The sequence below is a fragment of the Vulpes lagopus genome, chromosome 2 (assembly GCF_018345385.1).
Source record: "Vulpes lagopus strain Blue_001 chromosome 2, ASM1834538v1, whole genome shotgun sequence".
Classification (NCBI taxonomy): domain Eukaryota; kingdom Metazoa; phylum Chordata; class Mammalia; order Carnivora; family Canidae; genus Vulpes; species Vulpes lagopus.
In genome coordinates this window covers 140,599,099-140,616,018 of record NC_054825.1, presented here as the reverse complement: position 1 = coordinate 140,616,018, position 16,920 = coordinate 140,599,099, and the positions used below count along the sequence as shown (strand labels likewise).

At 38.8% G+C, this 16,920-nt stretch overlaps 1 protein-coding gene and 1 long non-coding RNA gene across 5 annotated transcripts in view; one reads left to right on the top strand and one right to left on the bottom strand.

Moving 5' to 3' along the window:
• The window catches only part of LOC121485700, a 31,442-nt gene extending 18,196 nt beyond the window's left edge, over positions 1-13,246 (bottom strand). For all 4 annotated transcript variants that reach the window (XR_005986351.1, XR_005986348.1, XR_005986349.1 and 1 more), the window contains exons 1-2: positions 13,032-13,246; positions 4,807-5,407 (exon numbers count right to left, since the gene is read on the bottom strand). This is a non-coding gene — a long non-coding RNA (uncharacterized LOC121485700). The remainder of the gene's footprint in view (positions 1-4,806; positions 5,408-13,031) is intronic.
• The window catches only part of RORB (RAR related orphan receptor B), a 186,893-nt gene that overhangs the window by 84,851 nt on the left and 85,122 nt on the right, over positions 1-16,920 (top strand). The window lies entirely within an intron of this gene.

Here is a 16,920-nt window from a genome sequence, read left to right as displayed (position 1 = left end):
CTAGTTTGTGTTCCTTTGGAGAGACATATTTCTCCAGAGAACATTGGAAGACATTTCAGAATAGCATTAAAAGACTTTTATTTAGGAGGAGGTGACATTTGGAAATGACACAGGTGTAATAAGCCTCAACAAGAGCATCACTGGAGGGATGAGGAAGTCATCAGACAATGTAACAGGAATTCCCCTGTAGCACAGTCTCCAAACTATGCATGAAATACACTTAGATGTTCTATGTTCTATGTAATTTGGTAAGCCAGTGTTACCTCTTGCCAAGATTCTCATGAATGTTCAAAAAAAGTGAAATTATTTTTCTGGTTTTGCTCACTTTCCAGCCCTAGTTTTGCTGAGATGCAAGTGACACATAACATTGGGCAAGTTTGAGGCATAAAATGTGATGATTTCATACACATTTGTATTGCAAAATGATTACCCCAATAAGGTTAGTGAACACATCCTTCACCCCAGGTAATTACCATGTTGTTGTTTTTGTTATAAAAAGAATGGTTAAGGTTTTTCTTAGCAACTCGCAGATATACAATATGATATGGTTAACTCTAGTCACCATGGTGTACATTAGATTCCCCACAACTTATTCATCTTATAACTGGAATTTTGTATCATTTCATCAACATCTCCCCATTTCCCACTCCCATCAGCCCCCGGTAACTTCCATTCTGCTCTCTGCTTCTATGAGTTCAGCTTTTTTAGATCCCACATATAAGTGAGACCACACAATATTTGCTGTTCTCTGACTTAGTTCTCTGATCCTGCCCCTTGATTGGGATCCAAAATGATCTTTCCAAGAATTATTGCCAGCAAGACAGTGTAAGACACTGAAGTCTTTTTGGTATACTAAGTAATGGTGGCTATGGAAAGATTAGAGAGAAAATGTCACTGCTCTTACCTGTTAGTGCAGCTCCTTTAAAACAATTCTACAATGATTTTTAAGGAATATACTGTTTTTTCCAAGGAAGGCATTAAGGCCACTAAAATTTATTCATAAGGGATGGTAGATCAAATAGCTAGTTTTAGCTCCCTCTGGGGACCCAAGGAAGCTGCCGGTCCCAAATAATTCACAGAAATCAATCCAGTTTAGTGGCAAGAACACTCTAGGTGCCGATGATTTATAATGATATCACCTTACCTTGGGATTGTCACTGAAATAAACCATGCCTCAGTTATTCTGACTACAAAATGGGAATTTCTATAACAGCAGAAGTAGTAGTGAGGAAAAATTCTTTAGTAAGTCCCAAAATCAGTAATGGAAAGTCATGGGTTCTTTTAGAATCAAATACTACATTGAATCTCCAGATGCAGATGAAGCCTGTGGAATAAAGCCAGAAGTTCAGATGGGAAAAGGGACTAACTCCTTTGTTCTACCTTAAATGTTCAAGTCCTGACATTGGTAGCAGAGAACCCAAGAAACCCTACATAACTCCTTTGGGTCCCAAAGTGGAAGTAAGAATGTATTTCTCTCTTCCCTTATAAAAATTCATCTTGAGAACCCCAGCCCATACCTTCTTAAAGATCCAGAGCCCTACAGAACAGACTTACACATCTCAGGCACCAAAAATGTTACCATTCCATAGAAAACTGATTATGATCAAAGGTGGGGGAATGAAATAGGATCTGGAAGGTCTCCTTTTCTTGAGTTATACACAGACATTTTCTATGTCCTCGCTCCTACATCAGCTGATGAATAAAACTCAGACTAATTTCGGGATAGAGATGGGAAGAGATCATTTACTATGGAGACCAGGTTTGTTGGTTTGTTTGTTTCATCTCTTATCCCAGGAACTTAAGACCAAAGCAGACTTCTATTAGCAATCAAGGTTTGCCAGCAACGAATTGATAGGAAATACCTCCATTCACTTTAGAGGGAAAAGTATGTAGACCGCAAACCAGAATGCAGAGGAGCAAGAGGCATTAATGATAAAATGTGAGCCTACATCCCCCTCTTCAAATATCCCACTCTCCCTACAGATCTCTCTGCATCAGTTTATTCAAAGGCCCCAGTCTGTTTTATCTTCAGTGAAATTCTCTCTTGATAAAACAATCCTCCCAAGAGCCAACATTATTTGGTGTTGAATTCATGACTACCAGTAGGCATTAGCACATGGGACATTCCTCTGGTAGATTATTTGATAATATATTTTGTGCTACTATTTCTCTAGAGCTCTGGAAACTCAGACACCTGCTACACACTTTATAAATGTGTAGATTGTTATTTTACATTTTTAAAAAATAGCATTGAGTTCTTAAGTTTATACTCATGAAGTGAAATAAAGAATTCTCACCCATATCAATCAGTTTAAAGAAAAGTCAGATTCCTTGGATTTCTGGTGACAATATAAATATTCTATTGCCTGTCCAGTGTCTATGTATATCTCTTCTTGAAATTCCAGCATGGATGAAAGAAATATTGCATTCTGTTATGTTATATGGAAAATGTTTATGACTGGTTTACTTAGTTTATTAGGCCATGATTTTAATATGACAAAAGTTTAGGCTTGAAATTATGAGCTTGTTAGCCCATTCTGTGGTTATTTACTCCCTACTTTCTGTTATCAAATTCTGGTTGGCTTTTACTATGTGTACAACAAAGAACTTAGCCAAGAAGATAAGTAGACCAGTGGAAGTTGCCACCAATGTTAGAAAAATGGCTCAGAGCCATGGCCTAGGAATGGCAGGTGAGGAATGCAAGTGTCACTTAATAATGTGAACAAATTATTAAATTGAAAAGAATCCAACAAAGGTTACGAATTGGAAGTCTGTTTGCAAAATACCTGCAACAATATTCTCTTGTTCGACCCCAACAGTGTTTAAAAACACCCAAATCAGTTACCAATGTTAAAAAATTCGAAGCTGGGCAGCCTGGGTAGCGCAGCAGTTTAGTGCCGCCTTCAGCCCAGGGCCTGATCCTGGAGACCCAGGATCAAGTCCTGCATCAGGCTCCCTGCATGGAGCCTGCATCTCCCTCTGCCTGTGTCTCTGCCTCTCTCTGTGTGCGTCTCTCATGAATAAATAAATAAAATCTTTTTAAAAAATTATAAGCTGTCACAAAAAATTAGGGGTGCTTCTTGTGTCTAGATTCTTGCTTAGCAATAGTCAGCTGAATCTGAGCAGCAGCTGCCCCTGTGGACAGAGCAAGTGCCTACTAGTTTACCACAGTCCCCACCATGCCCTATTGTCTTGCACTCAACTCCCTTTAGCCACATATGTTACCTATCCAAGCCTGAGAGGGTACTTGAGCTTGCAACCTCCTGAAGTCTATATACACATAAGATAAATCACAGTAATTGATCTTTTGGGGGAAAAAGATCTACTCTTTGGTAGATATCAAAACCTGCTTCAAAAGGATAGTAAGGTGAAAGTTGCTGTATCTTCAAGACTCAAGAACTTATACTACTTGCTCAGATCTCTGCTTGGGATTGTATGTCCTAAGGGTTTTACTGATGTGTAAGGCAGCCATATGGCATATGGACTGGGCCCTGATGTGTAAAAATGGAAGGTGTAGAGAATGCATACCTAGCTTCCTCTACCCATTCTCTCTCCCCAAAAGTCTGCAAGGCTTAGCACTTTAAGAACTGACACAAACCTACTTTCTGAGTCTATGGTTTATGTAAATGTTTCTCTTTAGAAATTTACTATTGCCTAAGTAGATGGTTTATAAAGCAGTTTATGGACTACAGAAGAACTCGCATAGACACAGAAGGCAGTTCTCAAAGTTTCACATGCCCCAAGCATCTTCCCTGAACATCCAGACAATCACTATGGATCCACTGATCCATTTCCTGTACAGAGTCCTGGCAATTCTGCAAAACAGATGCCCTTTTTCCTCCTTTTTCAGGGTTATTTGTATTTCCAAATATTTATGATCTGTGTTTTATTTGGTTTAGTAATTCTACAGGTAATTATTTATTTGCCAAATAATTATTTTGTCTTGTCAAATAGATTTCCAGAAGTTGTCCCTAGGCTGATGGTCTGTCAGTTATGGAAGACAAACAATTCAGACTGTAAATCAGCTTCATTCTTCCTAAACATGAGGGCATTGGCTTATGGTTGAGATATAGCATCTAAGGAGTAAATACTACTTAGCTCTGAACCTCTCAAATTTGGGGGACTCTGATGGCTGAATCCAAGTATGTGTTAGTTCTGATGGGCAGTCTACGAGTTAAAGATGCCTCTTCCCTCTATAAGGCAGAACTCAGCATTTGCCCAGCCAGAAAATAAATTCACTAAGAAACAGGCTCAGAATTTTGTTGGCTTTGCTCAAGTTTATGCAAATGTTATCTATGTGTGGAGCTGGTACAAATGGAAACTTTTCCACGAGGACTTCTACAATGGCGAGAAAACATTTAAGAGGATTTAACTTGTGTCGTCTGTCTGTGTGCTAGTCCTGCTAATAAACATTCTCCCCAACTTTGAGACTCTGGCCAGATTAGAAATTAAAGACTACTGATATCATTAAAAAGGCCATTTTTGGTAGACTCTGTGTAGCAAATCATACAGAATTTTATTCTCATCCCTATTTAATCTTACCAATTATATGAGTTTTGTTTTTTTCTTTTTTTCTTTTTTAATACAGTTCTATCATTTCTGCAGGTCTGTAGACAGTATAATGAAGTGGTGGAGACGTCCTTTGGAGCCGATCTGTCTGGGGTTGTACTGGCTGCATGACTTTGGGCAAAATATTTATCTTCTCTATGCCTCAGTTTCCTTGCATAAAATGAGTATTATGATAGTATAACCACCTATGGGGTGGTTGTGAGAATTAAATGAGATAGTCTATGAAATTAGACTTACCATAATGATTGGCGCGTAGCAAGCACTTATTTAAATGTTGATTTCTTATTGTTCTTCCCGGTAGTGCAGTATGCTAGGCTTTCAGAGCAGTGCTGTTCATGGCATTGGAAAGGTTATCTGTTTATGTGAGAGTCTACTGTTCGTCACGTCAGCTCCAGCTCCATATCGCAGAGGACAAAAGCCATTAAGAACACATTTAGCTAGACATGAGTTAATTCCATTTAAACTCATTGTTCGTTGGTAATGGAGCACATACTCTGCCAACAGTCGAGATTCTCTCTTCAGTGGCTATTGTTGCAGACCCTTAGACTAAAGGAGTTAAAAGCAAAAGGGAAGCAGAAATGGAATGAATCTGGAGGCTGCCTTCAAAGTTAAATGATGTAAAGCTTCTGGCATTGGGACTGGTTGTCAATGGATGTAAAGTTGTGTTGTCACATATAAAACAACCATCCGGGATCCCTGGGTGGCGCAGCGGTTTGGTGCCTTCCTTTGGCCCAGGGCGCGATCCTGGAGACCCGGGATCGAATCCCACGTCGGGCTCCCGGTGCATGGAGCCTGCTTCTCCCTCTGCCTGTGTCTCTGCCTCTCTCTCTCTCTGTGACTATCATAAATAAATAAAAATTAAAAAAAAAATAAAAAAAAATAAAACAACCATCCATGATATAAGGCTATGGGATGATATACCCAGGGCTTTGGTGTATCATTCAGAAACCATCTGATATATCATCTCTCTGGTGGACGGGGCCTCCATTCTCCTTTTCAGTCTCAAAACCAATGCAGTGGTCCCACCAGAGCCCCTCAGGATAATGGCAGAACCACCCAATCTATAGATGTGCACAAAGTGTTGCCTGAGGCTAAAAAATGTTATCTCGTACAGATAGTTGTGACCATTTTTCAAAAGCAGATGCTTTACTGAGGGCGTTGGTAACATTTTATAACTTTGACTCTTCCCCATCAACAGATTCTTTTTCTTTTTCTTTTTTTTTAGATTTTATTTATTTATTCATGAGACACACAGAGAGAGAGAGAGAGAGAGAGAGGCAGAGACACAGGCAGAGGGAGAAGCAGACCCCACGTAGGGAGCCCAGTGCGGGACCCGATCCCGGGACCCCAGGATCATGCCCCGGCCAACGGCATGCACTAAACCACTGAGCCACCCAGAGATCCCCCCATCAACAGATTCTTATAAGTTAGGATGGATCTGAAAATCTTCCTACCTTAAGTACGTCTATTTATTCCCAATTTTAGAAGCCACTCTCTTTAACCTAATTTCAAAAAATATCAGGGACCAAAAGAGGAATGTGTGAAAATACAAAAGTTAATGGAGTTCTCCAAAGGTTAAATAACCATATTCTATACGGAATTTAGTTGTAAACAATATAAGCAAGTGTCAGCTACCAGATTTTTCAACCAGATCATAAATTATTCAAGGTTTGTCAAACTAAAGATCTGTTGCTTTTCAGCAATCTTAGTAAGTCCTCTTCCTCTCTCACTGAATTTTTAATGTTAGAGGGAATGCAGATGACAGCCACACTCTACCTTTTGTTTGTCCTAACCTCTAGGTTATGATAAAGAATAACTTCATTGGCATTCTGGTACCCTACTTTATCCAAAGCTTTGATTTTCCACAGTATCAGTTGCCTGTGGTCAACTGATTATCCTTCTGAAGTATTGGCAGATCAACAGCTGTCTAATGTTACCTCACAATGCCTACGCCATTCATTTCACTTCACCTCATGACGTAGGCATTTTATCATCTCACATCACCACAAGAAGAGGGTGAATATGGTACAATAAGATAGCTTGAGAGAGGCCACATGCACTTAAGTTTTATTACAGCATGTTGTTATAATTTTACCTTATATTAGTTATTGTTGTTAATCTCTTACTGTACCTAATTTATAAATTAAACTCTATTATAGGTATGCATGTATATTTAAAAATAACCATAGTATACATAAGGTTCGGACTGTCCGCAGTTTGTGGCATCGGAGGTCTCGGAGCACATTCCTCACCGTGGGGGAGGGGGCTTCTGTGCCCTGTCAATTGGTCCCTTGTTTCTCCCCCATAAGAACCTAGTCATATTTAGCTTTCAACTCATACTTTTAGGCTTGTGTATATTATCACTTAGTTCTCATCCGATGAAGGTTTATGAACATTTAAATATACTTCTAGGGCAGCCCAGGTGGCTCAGCTGTTTAGCATTGCCTTTGGCCGGGCGGTGATCCTGGAGTCACGGGATCCAGTCCCACGTCGGGCTCCCTGCATGGAGCCTGCTTCTCCCTCTGCCTGTGTCTCTGCCTCTCTCTCTCTGTCTCTCGTGAATAAATAAATAAAATCTTTTTTAAAAAAATTAATAAATATACTCAAAAATCTACACCGCAGTTTTTTTTAAAACATTACTTTTTAGAATTTGTTTAGAGCAGTTTTAGGTTTACAGTAAAACTGAGAGAAAGGTAAAGCAACTTCCCAAATATCCCCGGCCCCCCTCTCCACACACACACACAGCTTCCCCCATCATCAGCATCACTCACAGAACGATGCATTATTTAACAAGGATGAATCTACATGGACACGTCATAAGCACACAAAGTCCACAGTTTCCCTTAGGGTTCACTCCTGGTGCTATACATTCTATAGGTGTGGATAAATGTATAATGACATGTGTCCATTATTATAATAGCATATGAGGTATTTCCCTGCCCTAAAAATCCTCAGTGCTCTAGCTGTTCACCCTTCCTCACCAGCCCCACCCACAGCACTCTTTTTCACAGAAGATACAGCACAGAAAATGTCTATAATTTCCCAAAGTGCTAACAGTTCATAGATGCCAATGGCATATGCATTCTAAAACTAACAGCTTATATTGTAAGGAAATATATTTGGGGGGCACCTGGGTGGCTCAGTCAGTTAGGCATCTGCCTTCAGTTCAGGTCATGATCCTGGAGTCGGGGGTTGGAGCCCCATGTCGGGCTCCCTGCTCACTGGGGAGCCTGCTTCATCCTCTCTCTCTACTTGCTGCTCCCCGTGTTTGAGCTCTCTGTCTTTCTCTCAAAGAAATAAATAAAATCTTTAAAAAAAAGAAAATCTATTTCACTTATTTTTATTTGTATTTATTGATTCAGGAAAAATAAAAGTGTGTATGTATGAGTGTGTGTGTGTGTGTGTGTGTTATGTGTGTGTTTTCAGAGCATTTTATTTTTGGAATTCTTTTTTTTGCTTCTGTGTCATACGACTCCACATGGACAAAGTTGGATCTTTTCTGGGAGTCTGGCAAATGTTTTTATTTGCATTTTGCCATGTTCTTGAGTTTCGAGTAGAGAAGAGATTGTAGAAGAAATGCTAGTAACGTGTGCTAGCATCACACAGGAGATGGGTCAGACTGAGCACAATTTTTAACTTTGGTTTAATCATAAAATTAACAGCATAACCCTCTCCTGCCTATGTCAGTGCAAATGCATTTTTCAGTTTCTATGTCTAATGCTCCATATTAAAAGTCATGTCTGATAGCCAGTGGGCTCCTAACCAATGTGTGTATTTTCTTAGTACCAATATTAGCTGGAAATTCCTGGCAAAACAGATCGTTTAAATTTGGGCTTCACTTTCTCCATAAATAAAAATTAACAACTTCATCTAAATGGACAGTGGTGTGATTAAATTATAGGAACACTTAGGAATTAATAAAGATAAAATAATTAAAGAAATCCAGCCTATTTGACCCACAGTGCTCTGTATGGATGGTTTGATGGTTTTGGGATTTGGGTTTGAATCGATTAGAGCTCCCTTTCAGTGAGAATCAGTCTCTTCACATAAAAAATGAGAGATTTGGGATAAGCCTCCTTCTGATTCTCAGTCTACAACATAGGATCTCCAGAATATGTGTAACAGTATAAAACTTGATTGTGTGCTTCAGTAAACATATGGACATACTGCTCTATGTGGAAAATATTGACCTTGGCAAACTAGAGTCAATAAATTTTGAGTTTGTCTTTAAAAAAAAATCAATACCCGCTTTTTTTTTTTTATCTCCACATAAAATAATGCTTTCAAGAGCCAAAGCTATTGATGGAAATGAGTTTTCCTCTCATCCTAATAAATGCATTATATACAATGTAAGATTATTATAGATCATCATTTGTTATGGTTGGGTATTCTTTGATTTAGAACAAGGGAATTATATTCTTAATTCATCATTCAGTTAACTTTTCTTCTGAAGGAAAGATAAAAACCATTTCTCCTTCTTTTTGGGCCATTAGTACATGAAATAGTATATTCATTACATAAGAACACTCGGAGCTTTTAGGCTATCGATGGAATCTTGTTTTAGTCAGCTAAAGTACATGTATTACCTTGTTGTATGGGTACAGAGTGATTCAAAGCAAGATATCTTTTAATCCTCTGAGGAAAACAGTTGTATATTTCTCTGGCCTGCTTTCACTGTTAACGTTTCTTATTTCTTCTTGTTTTCCTTTGGATTTGGCTCTGACCATTAGATGAGATTTTTTAAAAACAATAAACCCAGAAAGAAGCAAAGACTTTACATGCATGCTTGGCAAAAGAATGATTCTAACTATAATTTTTCTTTAAAATGAAATACCACGTTAACATCGAGAGAGTGGTATAGGTTGGACGTCTTATTACAGAGCATTTTAAAAACATTTCTTTCAAAAACATATCCATGTTTGAGGTTCATAATATTTTTTGGAATCATTTTCCCACAGTTAGATTTAATATAAGGATTCAGTAATTTTGCAAATAGGATGGGCAGGAAGTGAAATGAAGGAAGTGGGGAAAGAAAGAAAAGAAAAGACTACACAGGTCCTTGCCCCCACTCCATGACTTAGAGTTTTCTTTTCAAATAGAGTCCTGATGGTTCAGTGATTAGAGCCCAGGACTGGCCTGTATTCAAAACTTGACTTTGTCACCTACTTGCTGTGGGACTCCTGGGCAAGTCACTTTGGAAGCCTACGTTTTTGCATTCTTTAAGTGATGTCAAGACCTCTCTCATAGGACATGTATAAGAATTAAAAACCATTTATTGTATGGGATGCATTTAGCAAAGTACCCTACCTCTATAAATATTAGTTTTCTTTTTCACACTTTCCCTTCCTCATCTCCACATCCATGAAACTAAATTTAAAAGGAAAAGAAAAACCATAAAATGAGAGCATCCTAGAGGTTTTCACTTGCCTGTCTGCATATCCCATTCTCTCCCCTCTCCAGGATTGGTTGAGCTGACCCTCTCTGCACTCTACCCCAAAACAACAAGCCTCTGGTCTTCCTCAGAGAATTATTTGCAAACCCAGAGATGATGTTGGATGTCCAGTTATTATGTACATCTTATTCTTCTGTGCTGTAATTTGCACACTTGCTTTTAATTCCTTATAGAGCATTAAATATTAATGTTATTACTAAATTTAATAATTTAAATGGTTAGCTTTCTGTGGTGACTAAGGACGTGGACTTTGGGGTCAGGATGCCTCCATTCTAATTCTACCTCCTTCACCTACTACCTGTGTCACCTTGGGCAAGTTACTTAATACTCCTGTGCCTCAGTTTCCTCATCTGTACCATGAAGTTAACAATATTACCTATCTTAAGGAAATCATAGAGAGCATTTAAAATCCTGCCTGGCACATAGCAAGCTTTAAGTTGCAATAGCAGTGATAGTAGTAGAAGTAGTAGCACTAGTTACTGATCGTAGCACTAGACCTACTAAATGCACTAGGAGTAGCAGCCCCCCCTTCTGGAATGAAATGCACTCTTGTTGACAGCTGTGATCAGGGCCTAGGTTTGTGTCTGGGCCATAGGAGGCACTCAGATATGTTTGTTGATCAATTATGAGTCCTAAAATGTAATATAAATTATCAATCATGTAATAACAATATTTACTAACAGTCTGGGTTATAGTCTAAAAGTTGTAGTGTAGTCTATACTTTGACTCTATACTTAGCTTTGGGAAACTTATGTACCCTCTATAATCTTGTATTTCCTAATCTGTAAATGGGAATTGTCAGGAGGATTAAATAAGAAAAAAAAAATAAAATATTATGCACACTGACTTACATGGTGTAAAGCTCTTTCTATGATTTGCTGTCACTTTGAGTGAGAGCTCTCATCCATTCAGCTTGTCCCTCACAAGGCACCAAATGGTACTTTGTGGCAGTACATTATTGTTCTTTAGGAGTTATTTCTATTTTCAATTTGGAAAGCTTCCTAATTTTTGCATTTGGCTATTTTAAAGGAAATTTTCAGAGCCAATCATATGGTAGCAAAAAAGGGGAAAGATGGAGACTTCTTCAACCAAATACTAGAAAGCCCTGAAATTTCTAGCTAAATTGAGTTCTTGTGAAATGAATTTTAATATGACTGAACTCTACAGTTTAACTAACCTTATATTGCCTTTAAGTGACCCTGGTCTTGAACTGGGACCATGATATCCTATGCATGTGAATGAATGGCTTTTCATGGTGGGAATCAATGTCTATCCAGAAACAAAACATCATGATCTTCTCATTAATTCTCTTTTTAAGATGAAGTCTCTTAGTTTTCAAAATGTTTTAGGAGAACACAAAAGTTACACAACCGCTAGTTACAAAGAAAAGAAAACTTCAGATTCATAGCAAATAATAAGACATAGTCATAAACATTCTAATTTAAGGTGGGTAGTTGGTACTAAGTGGACATAGATCGTAAAGTCCTCGTGACTGGTCTGATTATTCATTTAACTATTCTAGAGAGATATGGTTAAGATAATAAATAGGTGCTTTTATGGAATTTGAAATTGTTTTTTGCATAAAGCATGTTTTTCTCAAGGCTGGATTTACCTAAATTCACTGACAGCTGGAAGCCAAATGTATTCACATTAAATTGTTTACATCATAGGGATTCCAGTAGATAAACTACATTTCATTTAGTAATGTACAAGTGGAAGAGGTCCTAACTCCTACACTTAGCCAAATATGTTTCTCATCATTTCTAATGCCTAGTACATTACTGAGAGATTGTGTGTGTGTATACCTGTGTGTATGTTTGTGAAATGAGATGATGGTCGATTTTTTTGTTATTGTTTTGACAGTGTATGATTATTTATGTTTGTTTTCTGTTTGGTTTAACAAAATGGGAAGTGGATTACTCTATAGAGTGGCTCAGAATTTGATAGTTCAGAAACTGACCATAGCCAGTCATACCTACTTTCCCAGGAACTCTCAATCTTCTGCTTCCAGCTTTATGGAAAAATAAATGGTGGAAATGCAGAACTTCAGAAACGACAAGAGTTTGCTGTCTTGTTAGAGAAAATGTAATTCCCAGAATTAGGAGGATGTATTAGAAATGCAAATTCTCAAGCCCATACCAGAACTGCTAAACTAGGATCCGCATTTTAAAATGTTAGTGTGTACTTTAGGGTTTAGGAAGCACTGCCCAGGGAGGTCTCCATATTTCTGGCTACCTCCAACCCCCCAGATTTTTAAACATATGCCATGACATTACTGTACAATTTGTAGAATTGGAGAGTAAGAAATAGCCAAGGGTGAAGTGTGATTCTTTCGAGAAAATGTGATTCTTTCATCATTCACTGTTGGGCAAATTTTCTAGGAATAGGTGACTTAGGGGCCAGCGAAGTGTAGAAAATGGAGGCTCTCAAGAGGGAACAGCAGATACTGTCTGCATGTAATGCAAGAAGTCAGACTCAGGCTAGCTAGTCGTGGTCAGTAACATGTTTCAAAATCAACAGGAGGCAGTGTGAGCCTGCCAAGGATGTTCTAGAAGCCATTATTCAGTGGTGAAGGGTGATAGGGAACTGGGGAATGCCATCAGTAACAGGCCTGTGAAGAGCTTCCTGAACCTTAGGAAGGTCTTCCTTGTTTAGACTGTTTCTCAAGCTGGTGACAATCACAGCAGCTTTCTACCCTAGGGCCTGCACAGATTCTTACAGCGTCCAAGTATAGCCCTTCATCCACCTGTAACTCAACTATCTGGTGATGTCATTTCCCCAAATACACATGGGAAAGTTAGTTTCATTCAATTTGACAAATCTGTATTGATTGCATGTACTAGATGCCATACTCAGGACTTGGTTTTTTTAATTAAAAAGTTTTTTTAATTCAAAAAAGAAACCCTCCAAATAACCAAAACAGGCAACAAAGCTCTTTTCTTAACCTCACGTAACTCATTCTTCCATGAAGAATCAGGATAAACCTAACTCTGAGTCTATTTTTACTTACCTATTTTATTCTGCTTTACACACATTTCCAGCAAGCTCAGTTATATGGTTTCCAAGTCCTCCGTAGAAGATGGAGAGAAAGGGTTAATGCTGTTGTTCCAGGAAAATGCACTGATTCAGTCAGAAGGGCAATAGACTGTCCATAAATAAAGAGACAGAGATCTGCAAATAGAAGACGAGAGCTCAGAAAGCACAGCCATCTGAAGCCATTTTTGTGTAGAGACCAACATTTCCACATACCTCGCAAGATCTGGGCCATGGTGTGTTGTTACATCAGTGCACTAGATCCTTAAAAGGGAGCTGAACCTTCACAAAAAAAAGTTGAATCCTGTTCAGAATACTAGTTTAAAGAAAAATAAAACTTATGTAACATATTTTAGAAACCTCTTCATGAAAAATGGCTCCCGTGGAAAAATCATAATGCTTGAAAGAGCAACAACCACACATTTTAGGGGAATTTGCAAAGGCTCAACCTATAAAATTCTGGGGGATCCCTGGGTGGCGCAGTGGTTTGGCGCTTGCCTTTGGCCCAGGGCGCGATCCTGGAGACTCGGGATCGAATCCCACATCAGGCTCCCGGTGCATGGAGCCTGCTTCTCCCTCTGCCTATGTCTCTGCCTCTCTCTCTCTCTCTCTGTGACTATCATAAATAAATAAAAATTAAAAAAAAAAAATTTAAAATTCTGGATATGTGAGGCTTTAGTATGTTTTTGAAGAGATTAAACTTACTTGGTGGGACATCAACAAATTGAAATAGGGAACACTCTCTTGGATGGACCCTAATTTATTCTCTATGCTTTTTGCATGAATGAAGCTTTAGTACCAGGTGTACATTTATGAACATGGCCTAACATTTGCCTGTGACACATCTGAGGACCCAGAGCTGTCAGTCAGCACACCTCCTCATATTTGAAGCCCCATTTACAGGTTCTTGAGGATCATTTCAATTCAACTTTGAACAAAAGAACCTTGACTCTTATTTGCCTGTTAGGAAACACGCAGAAATAGGAATATCTGAGTATAAAGGATCATGGAAATTTTATGTACAATTTATATATAGCTTGTATGTTGATAGAGTTTATTTTATATTATATTATCACACACATATGAGAGAGAGAAAAAGAGAGAGAGAGATGAGAATATGCCAGGAAAAAGTTCACAAAAAATACACTGGAAACTCTTTAACAGTGGTTTTTTTTCTGGGAAATAAGATTAGTTGCATCTCCTTTCTTCTTTAGATCTCTGAATTTTGTGAAATTTTTGCAGAGAACACGCACACATACACACATGCACTCACACCTACATATATATAAATTACCAGTATTTCCACTTGGAAGGAAAGGAAGAAAGAAAGGGAGGGAAAGAAGAAGAAAGGAAGGGAGGGAGGGAGAAATGGGAAAAAGAGCATTGGGAGAGTGAGCAGTTGGTTCATTGATCTCCTGAATCCACTAAGCCAGTCACCTTCCCTTCATCCTTCTTCATTCTGGGATGACCTGCCCTTTTGAGTGTATGGAGCTTCCATGTCATCACTACAGATCATTCTGCACACCCAGTCCCTGAGAATGTCCCTTTTGGGTAGATGATAAAAACCAACTTGAAGTCACAAAGCCAGACTTGGGTACAGACAAAGATCAGGGACCCTCCCTCAGTTGAATCTCTTGAGCTTCCATGTCATCACTACAGATCATTCTGCACACCCAGTCCCTGAGAATGTCCCTTTTGGGTAGATGATAAAAACCAACTTGAAGTCACAAAGCCAGACTTGGGTACAGACAAAGATCAGGGACCCTCCCTCGGTTGAATCTCTCTCCACACAAGGCTCTCTGTGATGCTCTCTTCTTGCCCCATATGCAGTCTGGTTATCTTCCTATTCAGAAACACATCTATGAACCAAAAAACAATCCTTGCCTCAAAATGATGGTCACCCTGTCATGGGTTGACGCATATTAGGACAGGTTGGAGAATGAGAAGACTTTGGGTACAGGCAACCTCTCATTGGGTAGAGTCATTGCTCAGCCAAGTAAGCAGAGTATAACTCATCTAAAGAGGTAGTTTTATTTTTTCTCTCCTAAACATGCCATTTCTTTGCATGCTGTTTAAAACTAAACAGTATAAAATGGGATTGACATTATGTAATTACTTGCCTTTTACACTGTGCTAACTTAATTTGCTTTTCATTCTCAGGTATTTAAGAGATCATTATTTTCCCATCAGACTTTACTGTCTGCCAATTAAAGCGTTAGATGGATGAGGTAGACCATTGTTTGGGAAGGTTTCAGGTAGCCATATTAAAAACAACAGCTTTGTATCACTTTCCTTTGGCCAAAGACAGAATTATTTTTCAAGTTTATCAGTTTATACAATACCCTCTGTGCATTATTTGGTGTATTTTTTGTTGTTGTTGTTCTACTTACAAATAAAAATGGCATGGTCATCATACAAATTCTGGCATTTACAACTAGGTACAAATTAAGTCTCCTGTCGATAGGAAGAATAAGCAGATGGGGATTAGGTTCAGAAGCTGGAGTTGTTTTGAGGAGGTCCTGCCCCCTTGGGTGTACCTACATTACAAAGCATGTTGCATTGGGCCCCAGTGGTGTCGTGAGCTGGGCTATTCCTCTCTTTTGCCAGGTACAGTTCATCAGAAACCACATCCCAATTTCATAGACCCATATTAGCCATATGATCAAACATGACTCATGTCCAGGGAAACATGAGATTTAGGTTGGTTTAAGGAAGGTGTGCTGATCTGAACAATAACAACAAAAAAATCAAGCCACTTTTCTTCTCATCCACTCTCATTTTAGGTAATAAGAGCCATAACACCAAGGTTTTTCCATCTTAGTATCTGAAAACACAGTCATTTTCTTTTTCTCTCTCTGTCATTATGGAAAATGCTTGTATTTTGGAAGTGCAAGGAAACAATAGTAATTGCTCAAGAACTGCGGAAGGAGAAAGGATCCAGGATAAAGGTAGGGATGTTTGTTAGCTCCAGGAAGCATTTTTTAGAAAAGAGAATTAACAAATAAGAAAGGTCACCATAAGCACAGCGAGATTGCCTGTACCATTAAAAAATTAATAGACTGTCAGTTACAATAACTCAAGGGCCAAAGGAAGAGAACAGCTTGTGCAATCATTAATTACAAAATGAGATTATTGTGCCATGGCCTCCTTGTCAGAATTTGTGGTTCTCCCTCTGACCTGGTAAAGTAAGTCTCTTGGTCTTCATGAAGCAGTGGGCTACGGGTTGTTTTGATTACAGTAATCCTGGGTTTAGAACACACACCGGTTCAGTGAATCCACTTCATCTCTGTTCTAAGGGAGTAGCCATGGAAAAGGCAGGGCTGTTGCCTAATCAGATTCTACCTCTGAGTTAACCCTGAACTCACTCCAGGTTTGGATCAATGATCCTACACAGTTACTGAACCCCATGCCTGTCTGTAAGACAGGCTCATTAGATAACCACTAGCCACATGTAGTTAACTAAATTTAAATTTAAGGTAATTAAAATTAAATGGAATTTAAAACCTAGTTCCTTATTTGCACTCGCCATGTTTCAAGTGGTCAATGGCCATGTGGCTATGGCTACCATATTGGACAGTGCAGAAAGTTCTATTGGACAGTACTGCAAATAAATTAGAAGCTCTTGTTGTCTTGGCATCTCCTACTCCAAGGAAAACCTTTAAACCTATGGCGGTAGTTTTCAAGCTTTAACATGAATCAGAATCACCTAGCTCGCATGTTATAGGTCTAGGAAGGGTCCCTCAGACTTGCATTTCCAACAAGTTCCCAGGTGATGCAGATGCTGCCATTCACTAGAGTACACTTTGAGAACCATGCTCTATATGAAAGTAGGAATAATACCAGCATAAGTACACAGCTACAAATGT